Here is a 15,237-nt window from a genome sequence, read left to right as displayed (position 1 = left end):
ACTGGTACCGTTACGACCAACAAATGCAGAAACGGGTGTTAACGCTTCTCGCTTCTGTCAGTCGAGAATAAGATAACAAAAATGTATAATTTCCTCTTTTCAGCAGAGGGTTGTTTTTGGAAAGCAGTTCTCATAAAACAAGAAATGTTTTACGTTAGTATATAATGGGCTTACTATATTTTAGTGATTACCATAAATGAAAACTGAGACAACTATCGACACAGCCCACCAAATCCCAGCTCCACGCTCTCCTCTGTAAAGTCGGGAGTTGTCCAGTCCTGAGACCAAACACGTGAGGACACTGCCTGACAGAACGCACGGCAGCCACCCCTCCATCCTTAGGTCCCGTCGCTGTCCCACCCAACACTTGTCAAGACGGTAGAAGATCCAGGCGAGAGGGATTCATTCCTGCCCTGGGGTTGTACACAGGGACAAGTCGGACTCACCTCCCACTGTGGGGGTGACAGCCAGGAGCAGGTGGTGCCACCAACGGGAAGTCAGAGGAAACAGCAGGGGTGGAGGTGTCTGTCTGAGCTGCTCTAACAGGGCTGGACTTGGGGCTTAAGCACGAGTCGAGTCCTCACAGCCTAGAGACTGGACGTCCAGGATCAAGGTGCCGGCAGATTCAACGTCTGGTGAGGCTTCTTCCTGGTTCACAGACGGCATCTTCTCCCTGTGTCTTCACGTGGCAGAAGGGCTGGGGGCTCTCAGGGGTCTCTTATCAGGGCACTAATCCCATTCACAGGGGCTCCACCCTCATGACATCATCACCTCCCAAAGGCCAACACCATCACTTCAGGCATTAGGATTCCACAGGAGTTTGGGGGACACACATTCAGATCATAGCGCTAAACCGACGTACAGGATTCATGCAGAGAGCAGACCAAAGGGTCAGACCTCATTAGGGGAGGACGGGGGATGAGGAATCCAGTCAGATGTTGATGGTGGTCAGAAGTTGAGCCTGGGGAGCTCTGGCTAAACTGACACAACAGGAATCTTGCTAAAATGGACAATGAAAATACAGACGCTGAAGCCTGAAGGGTCAGGGCCTAGTTGGGAACTGCTCAGAGGAGCCCAACCAGTTTGGTCCGGGAGTGACTGTGACCCTCCTCTGCTCCAGACCACGTGGCACTTCTGTCACACTGGTCCAGGCTGTCCCTTCTACAGGGTGCAGGGGGGCGCAGTGTTCCTGGAGCCCCAGTCCTGTTCCCAGAGCTCCACAGGCTCCCCTGGGGCGTGTGACAGGCAGACCTCAGACATGAACCCAAGATCTCTCCATCACCGGAAACTGATCACAACAACACGAATCACACGACTTGGTAGGTGTTCCGGTGCATATAAAGCTTGCTTACGCTATGTTTCAATCTGTTATGTATACAGACTTACATCTGAACAGCCTACACACCTTAACACTTCATCGTTAAAAAACACTAACCAGCACCTGAGTTTTCCAAGTCAGAATCAGTAAAATCACTGTCACACATCAAATGATGAAAGTCTGAAACACTCTAAGAATAACTAAAGCATGACAAAATGAGCAAATGCAGTTGGAGAATCGGCACCAGATTTGCTCAACGCAGGATTGCCACAGACCTTGGATCTGTAAGAAACACAGCATCTGCAGAGCACATAGCAGTGGTCGCCGGAGCCCGTGGGGAACAGCAGAATCGTGAGCGGCAGCTACCCGGGAGAGATGTGTTAACTGACCCAGTGCCAGGAGAGTCACCCAGGGTCCCGCTCAAGGAGCACCTACCCTCAGTGCAGGACCAGGCGGGGGTCTCACGTGCAGGAGGCACAGCTGCCCATTGCCCTCTCCCTCAGCCCTGCAAATGACGGCATTTCCCACAGTGGTCGGGGGACTCGGCCCTTGTCCTTCACGTTCAGAGCCTGCCATCTCTTGGAAAAGCGTTACTGACCCTGGGTTTGCCTCGTACCTGGTTCCTCAGGGCTCCGTCCTGCAGGTCGGCCCCTTGGGTGGAGCGGGAGGGGCTGCACAGGCCAGACCTGGGCCAGCCCTCCAGACCCCAGAAGCCTGGGCCACCTTCCTCCCCTGCTGCCCAGGAAATTCCAGAGAACTCGGTGCTCTGACGGCACGGGGTCCGCTTCTTACTTTTAAAGGTGAGCAGTTTCCCCCGACGGAGGCTTTGCTGGGGTGAGACCCCCTTTCCAGCTCTGGCCCGGTGGTCACGCAACAACGCCCCGGGATCAGCCAGGACGTGACAACACGGTTCCCTGCGTAGAGTCTGAGTGTCTTATCCTGATCCCCCCCCCCCCCCGGAGGGGATCCTGCCTGTCGCATCTTCATTTTGAAGTGGCAGCACAGGCGACCTATGCCTTGTGAAGTGACCCCACTTCCTCACAGCTCAGAAAACACTGAAATACATACACCTGTGGTTTCTATTACATTACGTTTAAAACTGTACCATCAGAGACTTCTCTAGGGGCGCAGTGCTTAAGAATCCACCTGGCGGTGCAGGGAACATGGGTGCAAGCCCTGGTCCGGGAAGATCCCACATGCCACAGAGCAACTAAGCCCGTGCGCCACAACTACTGAGCCTGGGCTCTGGAGCCTGTGAGCCACAACTACTGAACCTGCGTGCCACAACTACTGAAGCCAGCACGCCTAGAGCCTGTGCTCCGCAATGAGAAGCCACCGCAGTAAGAAGCCCGTGCACCACAAAGAAGAGTAGACCCCACTCGCCACAACCAGAGAAAGCCTGCGCACAGCAACGAAGACCCAACATGTCCAAAAATTAATTAATTTTTAAAAACCTGTACAATCAGAGAAAGAAAATCCTGTGTCACAGCTGCTGATGAAATCCACAAACATCGTCTTACCGTGTTGAAGCCCCAGGCTGAGACCCGCACTCCGTCCGCTGCACCAAGGGCACACCCGCTCAGCCCGCAGCACAGGACGGCGCGTGGGGACAGAGCCCGGCGCCCCGGGCCTGGATCTCAGCGGCGACGACTGGCCTTGCGGCCACGGGCAGCTGGCCCCTCCCTCCGGCTTGCTCCTCCATCTGTGAGCTGAGCCTGGTCCTCACGGCCCCCGAGTTGCAGGCTCCACAGCCCCACCCCTCGGCTCACCTGAGAACAGCCGGGTAGGAGTATCTGTGCTGCCAGGGGCAGACAGACATGACCCAGCCTGTGTCGAGGGTGAGGGGCTGCGGATGGGAAGAAGCCTCAGGTCCCTCAGCGGGCCGAGCGCAGATGAGGTTCCCTCAGCAGGTGACCTCCGTCCCCCGGGACGGCCTCCCTCCAGCCCACAGCTCCGCCTGCCCTGCGTCAGCCTCCCCCGCCAGCTTCATCTGCCGTGAAGGGTTCGTCGTTAGGAGAGCCGTGTACTAGTCCTCTCCACCGAAAGCTAGACGTTTACCTCGGGCAGTCACCTCCTCGCTCCGGGTCAGGCTCGCCTCCCTGGGAGCTGAGATGCTGGACCGGTCCACGGGACCAGCTGGTGTCTGTCCTGGCGGCGGTGTGGGGGGGTCTACACCCACCAGATCCGGAGCCCTGGGCTCCTCCAGCCTTCGTCCTCCACTCAGGAAGTACTCTAGCCAGGAGGGAAGGGAGGACTCCGGGCCTGGGAGGAAGGAGCTGCCTCCGAGTTCTGAGAACTAAACAACTGAAAGACTAGCTATTTCTGGTAACGAGTTACTTGCGTTTTCAGACCAACTGGGAAGGCCCGGCGTCTGAGGGTGCTGAGCCCAGCTGGACCAGGTTTCCCGTCAGGGGCTTTCTGGAGATGGTGCATTCGAGCACCCTCCTAGGTGACATGTCACAAGTGAATTCGTGTCACGGTTACTGAACCAGGTTCGTTCTGCCTGGTGCAGGGCCAGCCAAGACGCTGAGCTGCCGAGGTCTGCGGCAAGGAGGCTGGGGGACAAATCTCCGATCTGCCTCCCAGAAGGCAAGGGGCTGGGGTACTAATGGGACAGCGAATAGGGCTGCCGTGATGGGCAAAAGGTGTGTAATCGTCCTTCTGCGCAGGCGTAACTAGGCTCCAGGCCTCTGCACGTTCACAAGGTCTCCAGTGCAGGCGCAGGCCCAGCTGAGGGGTCGGTGGTCCTACCCCATCTCAACTGGCTGAGCCCTAACTCGACACAGCTGACTCCAAGCTCCTGGAGAACAACTCCGACAAACACCTACTGATTAGGCTGCCTGGAGGCCACGCAAGTCTTCACAACCTTCGTTAGGGATGGCAGGTGGAGTGCGTCTAACCCACGGGTTCAAGGTTCAGCACCGCCATCTTCTCGTTGTTCCTCAACCTCCAGGGAGAGGGGTGAGGATGCCTCTGGCTACTCCCTGCTGCTAAGGGGCAGAGATCCAACAAGCGCTTGAGAAGTCAAACTATCAAGCACTCATTTGAGTATACTTTCTTGTTAACATTGGGTCATGTTAACATTGACCCAATAAATAAATACCACCCAGGCACCAGCTGCCAAGGCAGCCACGGGACCAAGACTGATAACTGAAACTGCAAAGACATACCCCTCAGGAGCACAGAGAATGCCAGCCATGGTTAACATTTAGGATTTTTAGAGATCCAGGGAAAGACAGGGGTCAGGTGATCAGCCTGATAAGTTACCAGTGCAACCAAAGTCCTTCCAAACCTAGGAAGTTAGAAACAAAGGACTACCACGAGAACAGATCCTTCTTATAACAAGTTATTTAAGTTGCCTTCTGAAGCGTCTGATGTGACCAAAGCCACCACTGCAGCAAACCCACTCACCTTGATTTCTTTCTCGCAGCTTCTGAAAAGCAGCTGAAGATCTGTCGGGGTTCACCTGCCCCTGAAAGAAGTCAGTGTCGGGGTCTGAAACCAGACAAGGTTTGGATGATCTCGGTCGCGGTCTTCCTTCTGCAGCGTGGTTTCCGTTTCCCATCGCATTTCTCACAAGGTCCCGTCCAGCAGGAATGAAGCCGGTCTCCTGGATGTTTATCCTCCAAGATTTCAGTCTAGGGTTTCTGTGTAACTGCCTTTAAAAGCTTCATTAAAAGGGTTTTGCTACGAGTCCAAACTTGGGGGTCCAGGTGTAGCAGCGCCCAGTCGCTCCCAGGAATCCCACAGTTGCCTCCTGGTGGCAACTGCAGTCCTGGCTAGAGCTTCCCTCCCAGCAGGGAGCAGCTCTCTGTCCTTGAGTTCAAAACCCCAGAATATTTAACAAAGGGCTGAGAATCTACCTTTTTCTTGGACACCTTACAGCCTCGTTCAGCCAAGAAGGTCGAAGTCAAACCCATACCTTGGTCTCAGGAGTCCTTTGTCTCACTGGTAATCAGGGCTCCCCCGTTTAGTTCAAGGTCCCTCAGGTCTCGCCAGGACTTCTCCAAGTAGTGTGAGAATTTTTAACTCCCTGAGGAAGCACCGTCCAGCAGTACTGGAGTTTAACTCCTTTATCTCGACCTTCCCATTCGAAAGCAGACAACTCTTGGGATTCAAAACTCAAGAGTGTGCAAAAAAGGCCTCCTTCAAGTTCAAGATGGTAACCCAACAAGAGTCTGTGGACAAAGTCATTAGCAGAGGATGGTTAGGGGCTAGGGATGAATTCCTACAACTTGTTAATTGCTCTTCAATCATGTACACACATTCACCTGTGGACCAATCACCAAGTGACCAGGAGAATATTGGGTCATAATGCAGGAAGGCTGTGAGGACTTCACCCGACGCTTTGCTGGCTACTTTAATGGATACTGCATTAAGTTCGGCGTGTCTGCCCCCCTACAGAGCCTGACCCGCACAGGTGTGGCCACCTCCGCTCTTCCCAGCACCCCCCATCCGCCCATCCCCCAGACTCACCCTCCGTGGTATCGCCCCGGGAATCACTGTTTTTGAGGTTAGAGTGATAGAGCCTGCAGCGTGCAGGCCTGCTCTGGTGGTGCTTTAATATCCACTCAGCGTCCAGGTGCAAAGGCAACCCTGGTATTTAATTAAGTCAATCTCATCCCAGAAGGGGAGTGAGGCCATCAGGCACGTACGGAAAACTATCAGTGGTTCTTCCCCAGCCGGAGAAAAGGTTTTCTCAAGGGCTCTCCGCACACCCCTGTTACTAGCAGTCTCAAGACAAAGTTTAGAAAGCCGGATATTTAAAACCGAGTTCCCCCCACCTCCTGTGTTGATAAGCCCCACCCTTGACTTCCCACTGCCACGTCACCCGTATGGAAGACAGTGACAGACTCGGAGCGATCATTCTTGGTCACTGGCATCAGCAGTTACCTGGGGCACCTGAGCTGCCACCTGCTTACCTTCAAAAGTCTCAGGATGGGGCACTCTTCCAGCGTCCCTCCTGCCCGCAATATCCACATTTGGGGGGGGGTCCCACTATCAGGCTCTGCATTCAAGGGGGGGCGCTTGAGGCCTCCTACCTTTTGCCAAGTCCCTCATGGGGGCCTCCGTTTGGTCCGGCTCTTCCCTGGGTTCAGCCGGCCGCCAGCAGAATAGCCTGTTGCATTCTCCTTTGTTCCCTTTTCTCCTGAACCTGGTCCCTGCGATTAAAAACAAGACAATGAGACACAGACAGACATGAACACATGAGACCAGAAACCAGAGCCCCAGCCTCCAACCCCGGTACCTCGGCAGCCGCGACCTTTCCTATTGTCCCCCAAACGCCCGCCAGCCGGGCCTCCAGCCACCATCGGGTCAGGACCATCCAACGATCGAGACACAGGTGTGTTTCTTTAACGAGATCACTCACCCAGAAGACGTCTCCCTATCCAAACCCCAAAACCGTTTTTCTGGCACAAAACGAAACAAGCACAGAAGGTCGGGGTGCCCGGTGGGGAACTGGGGGACGGCCCTGGAGCCAAGGGACCCGAGGCTCAGGCTCGGCCACCGGCTCCCGGTACCCAAAAGGGGCCACGACCCTCGGGCCAAGGTTCCTCCGGACTCCCTCCCGACCGGCTTCCAAATCTGTTACCAAACCAAGTTCGTTTTGCTCAACGCACACCAAACAAGTTTAGAAGCAAGGAGAGGTTTACTCACAGCCAAACCAAGAGAAGAGAGAGCGCCTCAAGCCCCCCTCAACAAAGGCCAGGCTTTGCCGGGTCAGGAATGAAGCGGCTGGAAGGGGTGGGGCCTGGGCAGCGTGGGGCACGTGGTGGGCGGGCTGAGGCGGGGGCGGCGTGGGGTACGTGGGGGGCGGGCTGAGGCGGGGGGGAGGGGCGTGGGGCACGTGGGGGGCGGGCTGAGGCAGGGGGCGTGGGGGTGACGTGGGGGGCGGGCTGAGGCAGGGGCGGGGGCGGCGTGGGGGACGTGGGCGACGTGGGGGGGCACGTGGGGGGCGGGCTGAGGCGGGGGGGCGGTGTGGGGCACGTGGGGGGCGGGCTGAGGCAGGTGGTGTGGGGCACATGGGAAGCGGGCTGAGGCGGGGGCAGCGTGGGGCACGGGGGAGGGGGGCGGGCTGAGGCATGTGGCACGTGGGGGGCGTAGGCAGTGCGGGGAGGGCGCAGGGAAAGGGGTGAGGAGAAGGTGCGTAAGGGTCCTTCTGCGCAGGCGTAACTAGGCGCCAGGCCTCCCCAAGGTCACCAGGTCTCCAGTACTTGGGCGGGCCCAGTTGAGGGGTCAGTACTCCTCTCCAGTCTCAACCGGCTCAGCCTAAGCTCGAGGCAGCTGAGCCTCCAAGCTGCTGGAAAACAGCTCAGGCAAACAGCTTACTGTTTAGGCTCCCTGCCGCTTGGAGGATATGAAGTCTTAAAATGACCTTGATTAGTGACGGCAGGTGCAATGCACTGACTCATTACCCACGGTTTCAGTTTGAGCCTCAAACGAGGGATGTGGCTGTGATCCTTGACTTATAAGGGGGTTTTAAAAATGAGATTGATCACAGGAATAGAGCCGCCAGGAGACGTTCAATGGCTCACGGTCAGTGTCCGAGGTTGAAACCTGGCCCGACTAATAACAGGGTCTGGGTGGGGACACAGAGTGTCTCATGCCCGCTGAAACCCGGGGCAATGCCTCTGACGAGTGTTGAATGACTTAATATAGGAAAGCAAATATCTCAACTTAATCTCATATTTTATTTTAGACTGACAGCCAGCCCTTCCGAGGATCAGAACCTCAGGAACGGAAGTGGCCTTAAAAATCATACAACCCAAGTTAAAAATGTGTTTTAGAGCATCACATAAGCAAACAACCTGACCTATAGGGGTTCAGAGAAAGAAGAAACCGCTAGGCGGCGGGGGCTACAACGGAGACAAGTCTTAAGCCCCGAGTTAGATGGGAGCTCTGAGGGCACAGGTGTGGCCTGTATGGACGTGCAGGTTGTTGACTGCATGAGGGACTTGTGGCAGCTGAAATCCAAGAGCTCCACTCACCAAGCCCTGTACTTCCACTTTGTGGACCGGTAGGAGAAGGGCAGTGATGAACCTCGTTCAGGGGGCAGAATCTATCAGTGTGGGTTTAAGGAGAAGGGCTGGACCACCTTCTAGAACTGGGGCTTCATGGAGGGAGAAGCGAGCAGACTGGGGGCCAGTTTCAGCGGAGATGAAGTAGGAATCCGCCCTGCTTTCCTGCGGTGCCTGGCAACACAGAATCCCTCAGCATCCGCTGGATGCAAGTAACAGCAGTACAAGCAATAAATAGTGATACAAGTAATAAATAGTGATACAAGCCATAAATAGTGATACAAGCCATAAATAGTGATACAAGTAATAGTGATACAAGCAATAAATAGTAGTATAAGTAATAGTGATACAAGCAATAAATAGGGATACAAGTAATAAATAGTATATGTAATAAAGTGATACAAGCAATAAATAGTATAAGTAATAAATAGTTATACAAGCAGTAAATAGTGATACAAGCAATAAATAGTGTAAGTAATAAATAGTGATACAAGTAATATATAGTGATACAAGCAATAAACACAAGCACAAGTAATAAATAGTGATACAAGGGATAAGAGCACAGCCACCACCACTCTTTTTACTTCCCCTGTGTCATTAAAGGCTTCATTACATTTACAAGGAAGTTCGGGCTTGACTTTTATTGTTTTTTTCCAATTTTTTAAAAAAGATATATTTGACATATAGCATTGTATTAGTTTCAGGTGTACAACATAATGATTTGATATATGTGTATATTGTGAAATAATCATCACAGTAATTCTAGTTAACATCCATCCCCTTATATGGTTACACAATGTTTTTCTTGTGATCTTTTAAGATCTACTCTCCTAGCAACTTTCAACTATACAATATTGTTAACTTTAGTCACCATGCTGTACATTACATCCCCAGAACTTATCTTATAACTGCAAGTTGGTAGCTTTTGACCCTCTTCACCCATTTCGCCCATTCCCCACCCTCATCTCTGGCAACTGTCAATACAATCTCTGTATACACATATGTATACATATATATATATGTATATATATATATATATATATGCACACACATATATATATGTATATATATATATATATGCACACACTACACCTTCTTCATCCAGTAATATGTTGATGGACACTTGGGTTGTTTCTATGTCTTGGCTATTATAAATAATGCTGTGGTGAACATGGGGGTGCAGATATCTTTTCCAGATAGCAGTTCTGTTTCGTTTGGATAAATACCCAGAAGTGGGATTACTGGACCATATGGTAGTTCTATTTTTAATTTTTTTAGGACTCTCCATATTATTTTCCATAGTGGCTGAACAAATTTACTTTCCCACCAACAGTGCACAAGGGTTCCCTTTTCTCCACATCCTCACCAACACATTTCTTGTCGTTTTGATAATAGCCATTCTAACTGGTGTGAGGTGATGTCTCATTGTGGTTTTGATTTGTATTTCCCTGATGATTAGTGATGTTGAACATCTTTTCATATGCCTGTTGGCCATTTGTATGTCTTCTTTTGAAAAATGTCTATTCAGTTCCTCTGCCCATTTTTAATTAGATTGTCTGTTTGGTTTTTTTGGCTACTGAGTTGTATGAGTCCTTTATATATATTTTGGGTATTAACCCCTTATCAGAAAAAGAGGCTATCTATTCCCCATTGTATAACCGGGGGGAAGTGTGAGATCATCCATCCCAACTCACAGGGCTGAGAAATTAAACACTTTATCCAGTCATCCAACTAGTTGAAGCATGGCTAAGGTGAAGACATACATCTTTCTATTTTCAGCCAAATGCACGTTTTATTACCCCAGGGTGTTGCTTCTTATGAGTAATGTTTAACTAGCTTATCATTTTCAATTAAGATTCCCATGTCTGTTTTCAGAAAAGGAAATGCTTAGGAGATTTCAGAAAATGGTATCATTTTCCCCCTCAAATTAGTTTGTTGATTTTTTTCATCTTCGGCAACATGGTGGTCTTGTCTAAGTTTCATTTGGGAAGGAAATAGGAAAACAACAATACTGTGAGCATACACTGAGTCATAGCTTTTTCTCAAATGCTTTCAAATCTTGGCTGGATCTGACCCAGCAGGGGCCAAGAACCAGAAAGGGTGGGGCTCTTTGTATTTGAGAATAGCTTCTTTGTTGTCTGCTTGTTAAATAATTCAGTCAGATTTAAATTTGGGGATAATTAGGTGAAAATCAAAAAAGGTAAAAAGTGATAAAAGCTAATTAAAATGTCTGATTCGGGATGTAATAAGAAAACTGAATCTATTGGTACTAAGGGCTTGCCAGTAAAATTGGCACCTTATGGGGGAGTGTCTGGTAGACCCAGTGTCCCTAAGCTGAAGGTGGCTTGTGACACAGAACTTATCCTGATCATTAGTTGAAGTTATTATCTGTGACAGTATTGCTCTGATTGATGCTTTATACCCAGGCAAGCACACAAAACCTAACAAAGCTACAATACCATCCATCTGGAACTATAATATAAAACACAGTGTTTCTATCCGCATAAGTAAACCAAAGAGAAAAATAATAGAATTGAACATGAAATTATTTAAATTTTATATCAAATGTTGCTGCCCCCAAAGAAGTAAGTTTAATTAGAGAGGAAGGAGGGAGAGCCTTGAGAGTCTGAAAGGAGGCCGCAGGGATGATGAACTCTAACATTCACAGTGTTTCTTTATCACATTAAAACTCACTTCAGGGATTCCCTGGCAGTCCAGTGGTTAAGACTTCGCCTTCCAATGCAGGGGTACCGGTTCGATCCCTGGTCAGGGAGCTAAGATCCCACATGCCTTGAGGCCAAAAAACCAAAACATAAAACAGAAGCAATACTGTAACAAATTCAATAAAGACTTTAAAAATGGTCCACATCAAAAAAAAAAATCTTATGAAGAATAGTCTCTTTAAAAAAAACTCACTTCAAATTCTGCCTCTTCTTTACCTTGATATCTGACTCACTTAAAAAAAATGAACTCGGAGCTTCCCTGGTGGTGCAGGGGTTGAGAATCTGCCTGCCAATGCAGGGGACACGGGTTTGAGCCCTGGTCCGGGAAGATCCCACATGCCTTGGAGCAACTAAGCCCGTGCGCCACAACTACTGAGCTCGCGAGCCACAGCTACTGAGCCCACGAGCCACAACTACTGAAGCCCGCACGCCTAGAGCCTGTGCTCCGCAACAAGCAAAGCCACCACAATGAGAAGCCCACGCACCGCAACAAAGAGTAGCCCCCGCTCACCGCAACTAGATAAAGCCCGTGCACAGCAATGAAGACCCAACGCAGCCAAAAATAAATAAATAAAATAAATAAATTTATTTAAAAAAAATGAACTCCCTTGAAGTACAATTTACATACTATAAAGTCAATGGACCCATTTTAAATATACAGTGAGATGAGTTTAGAAAAATGCATACACCTATATTACCGGCACCCCAGCCAACATCTCCATCGCCCCAAGTACCCTGGGGGGGCTCCTCCCAAGCCATCCCCCCTCTTGCCCTAGACTTCACTGTAGATTATTTTGCCTGTTCCAGAACTTCATGTACCTGGGAATAGACAGTTCTACGTGTCTGACTTCTTTCACTCAGTTAACCTTTGCAGATTTATCAATATTGTTTTTTTTGATTACCGAGTAGCATTCCATTGTATGGATGTAAAAGGATTTGTTTATCTAGTCACCTATTTATTGATGGGTTGTCTCCATAGGGGCTGTTTTGAATAAAGCTGCCAAGAACATTCCTTGTACAAGTCTTTTTATGTAGTTGGGATAAATACCTAGTGGAGTTGCTGGGTCAGATGGCACTTATACACTTAATTTATGAGACTGCAGGCAGTGTTCCCAATACAATGTCCTATCTGTGCCCCCATCACCAACATACAAGAATTCCAGTCATCCCACAGCCTTGCCGACACTTGGTGTTGTCAGAATTCTCCACTTTATCATTCCAGGAGCTGCCTCATGAGTTAATCTTTCGAATAACTACAAGAATTAAACTGTAGTGTGATCTGCTAACACGGTCTAGTGGGAAAGGCAGAAACCAATGCAGCTGACCCTTGAACAATGGGGGGGTGGGAGCACTGACCCCCAAGCCATCGAAAACATGGGTACTGCTATCTCTGCCTCAAAAACAAAGGAAATGGTCCATGACTCAGCCAAGGGCAGGAAGCTGAAACAGTCTGGATGGGATCAGGACTCAACCCCTAGTTCTTTTGATTCCACATATTGTGATCTCTAATCAAACACAAACTTTCCCCAAACTTAGTCAATTTAAAGATCTGTAAAATGAAAATACAGGTACTACGCTTATAGAAAAAAAAATTCGCATATAAGCAGACCCTTGTAGTTCAAACCCGTTCAAGGGTCAGCTGCAATTATATACTCCAAGCTGCCCTTGATCTCTGCAGCCTGCAGGTAAAGAGCAAGGCAGAGGCACAAGGCACCTTCCACCTGCTTTTGCATCTGTGTGCTCACCTGAGCTTACATTTCTGTAAAGTAGAGGTTGGGACTTGATTCTGCTGGAGGTCGGGAGGGAACCATCCCAGGTCTCTGAGATTCGGCGTGACTGCGTCCGATCTGCTTTGTGCATCCTCTGGCCGCTGTGCAGACGCTGGCCGTCAGGAGGATGAAACTTAAAAAGGGAAAACAGAGACACATGACACAGCCCAGCCTCTGGTCTTGAAAGCTTACTGTAGGGCGGGAGAGAGTGTAGGCAGAGAAACGGGCGGGTCTGAAAACACCTTAACCAGGAAGGTACCGTGTCAGCTAAGGGAGAAGGCAGCTTTGAGCAGCCAGGCCTCAGGGTGCAGAGCTTGGCACAGAGACAGAGCTGCCCGCTCGCTGCCCGGGGGCAGCAGCCAGGGACCAACCGGGTCCTCAGCCAGATATTTCAGCAGAGTGATAGCAAGAGAAAGAACTTCTACTCACAACACTTCTGACACCAAGCGTGTGGGTTTTTCCGCACGCCAACCAATCCTCCGACACCAGCTGGGTGTGCTACCATCCACATGGAATTAGCATCACATCCCGCAGTTGAGGGCTTGGTGCCACGATGCCCAGCTCCACACACCAGCCCAGGTCTCTCACACTTCTGACTTGGGTCCCCACAAGCCCTTTCTTGGGTTCAGGGATTTGCTCACAGAACTCAGGCAAACACTGCTTCCGTTACTGGTTTATTACCTACTAAAGGATAAGATTAAAGGATACGGACGAACAGCCAGATGAAGGGGCACAGAGGGTGAGGTCTGGGAGGGTCCTGGGGGCAGGAACTTCCGTCCGGTGGAGTTGGGGATGTGTCCATCCACCTGGAAGCTCTCCGAACCCCACAGTTTGTGAATTTGTATGGAGGCTTCATCACGTGGGCATGATCCATTGTTAACTCAATCTCCAGCCCTCTCCCCTCCCCGAGGATGGGGGTGGGGCCGGAAGTTCCAAGCCTCTCATCCTGGATCAGTATTTCTGAGCCATCCGGGAGCTGCCTCACTAGAACAAACATGCTCCCATCACCCAGGAAGCCCCAGGGGATTGCGGAGCTCTGTGTCGGGCACTGGGAGCAGACACACATCTGTCCGCTAGGTCACAGCTGTGTCACAACAGCCAGGCGGGAGGGGGCGCAGCGGGCAGGGGAGCTGGGAATTGAAGCGGTGAGCATCTCAGGTCAGGTTCTGCAGACACAGACCCTCGTTCAGAGTTCACGTGAAGGGTCCCAGAAACAGAGGTGGGGCCCGTCTGCAGGCACCGTGATGAAGGTCTGGAAGTTGGGGTGGGGATCTGTGGGGTGGATGGAAGCAGAGACAGGGCAGAGGTCTGAACCTGGACTACAAAGTAGCCGAGGTGGCCTTGGGCAGGAGCAGGGCTCCTCGTCCCCGAGAAAGGCGTTCATGTCCTTCTGGTGTGGATGGGAGTGGGCACAGGGAGGTCACCCTCTGCCTCAGCAGTTCTAGATACAATGGGAGTCAGCGTCCTGCTGAGAGGGAGAAGCGGCGGTTGGGGGGTCAGCCTCGTGGGATGGTCAAGGCTGGGATCATCCCTGTGGGGATGGGAATGAACCCGAGCGAAGGAAACATCCTCGAGGTTCGTGGGTGACGCAGCTCCAGAAACGGGGGAGAACTAGAAGCAGGGACTGCGGGCGGGGTCGGTCTGAGCCCTTCTGTCCATTGCAGCCTCCTTCCTCTCCTCCGCTGCTCGGACCACTCGGCACCAGAATTCCCAGAGCCCAGACACGGCCCTCCTCCTCCCCCTCCATTCCCCCTCCCCCTGCTCTTCCTAGCAGTCCGGGATGATAATAAGGTCAAGGTGGCTGACTGCCCAACCCTGAGGTGTGCTGGCCTCTTACAGGACGGCAGGGGCTGCAGGTGCCCTACTTCTCACCAGCGGAGAAGCTCAGGCCACCAGGACAGAAAAACAGATGTACCTACACACAGGAGTGGGGTGCGGGGCGTTCCTTTGGGCTCCTCGAATCATGGCACCTTCCTGACTGCGTGTCTCCTCGGCACCGACGACCCCTGTGCTCACCCTGCTGAGAATTAGAGCTTATTCTGGGCAGGACCAGGGCTCTCCGAGCAGGAAAGAAGCTTCTAGAACGCCCGTCCTCCTTCTCTGTCCTTTCTTGGACATTCCTTTCCATCTCCAGCTCCCCAAACTCTGAACCGTCCTGCCAGAGGAGAGGAGGGGAGGGGGGATGGAGGGAGGGAAGAGACACAGCTCTCCAGCCCACACAACTCCAGGTGTCACCTGCCGGCCTCAGGGGTGCCTGCCTGTGAACCTGAAGCCCTGGGATGGAGGCCTTGCACCCAGCTCCCGACCCACGTCTGTGGCTGGTGGGCGATGCCTGCCCTTCTCGGGGCCCTTCGCCTCCCCCGCTGGACACGGAGCAAAGCGAGAAAAGAGCTCGGGCCTCGCGGCAA

General features: G+C 51.5%; 2 long non-coding RNA genes across 18 annotated transcripts in view; both read right to left on the bottom strand.

Moving 5' to 3' along the window:
- LOC132356670 (uncharacterized) overlaps positions 1–7,060 on the bottom strand; it is a 51,035-nt gene extending 43,975 nt beyond the window's left edge. For 16 of the 17 annotated variants that reach the window (XR_009499948.1, XR_009499953.1, XR_009499952.1 and 13 more), the window contains exons 1-3: positions 6,977–7,060; positions 6,361–6,480; positions 447–5,496 (exon numbers count right to left, since the gene is read on the bottom strand). This is a non-coding gene — a long non-coding RNA (uncharacterized LOC132356670). The remainder of the gene's footprint in view (positions 1–446; positions 5,497–6,360; positions 6,481–6,976) is intronic. The other variant, XR_009499964.1, reaches the window with a different exon arrangement.
- A 1,126-nt stretch (positions 7,061–8,186) lies between these two features.
- On the bottom strand, positions 8,187–13,125 carry LOC132356583 (uncharacterized). The gene is made up of 3 exons (XR_009499919.1): positions 12,806–13,125; positions 11,032–11,127; positions 8,187–8,511 (listed from the first exon to the last, which is right to left on the bottom strand). It is a non-coding gene; the product is annotated as an uncharacterized LOC132356583 (long non-coding RNA).
- Positions 13,126–15,237: the final 2,112 nt, after the last annotated feature.

Source organism: Balaenoptera ricei, chromosome 21 (genome assembly GCF_028023285.1).
Source record: "Balaenoptera ricei isolate mBalRic1 chromosome 21, mBalRic1.hap2, whole genome shotgun sequence".
Classification (NCBI taxonomy): domain Eukaryota; kingdom Metazoa; phylum Chordata; class Mammalia; order Artiodactyla; family Balaenopteridae; genus Balaenoptera; species Balaenoptera ricei.
The sequence above is the reverse complement of the archived record's forward strand: the minus strand, read 5'-3'. Positions and strand labels throughout refer to the sequence as shown.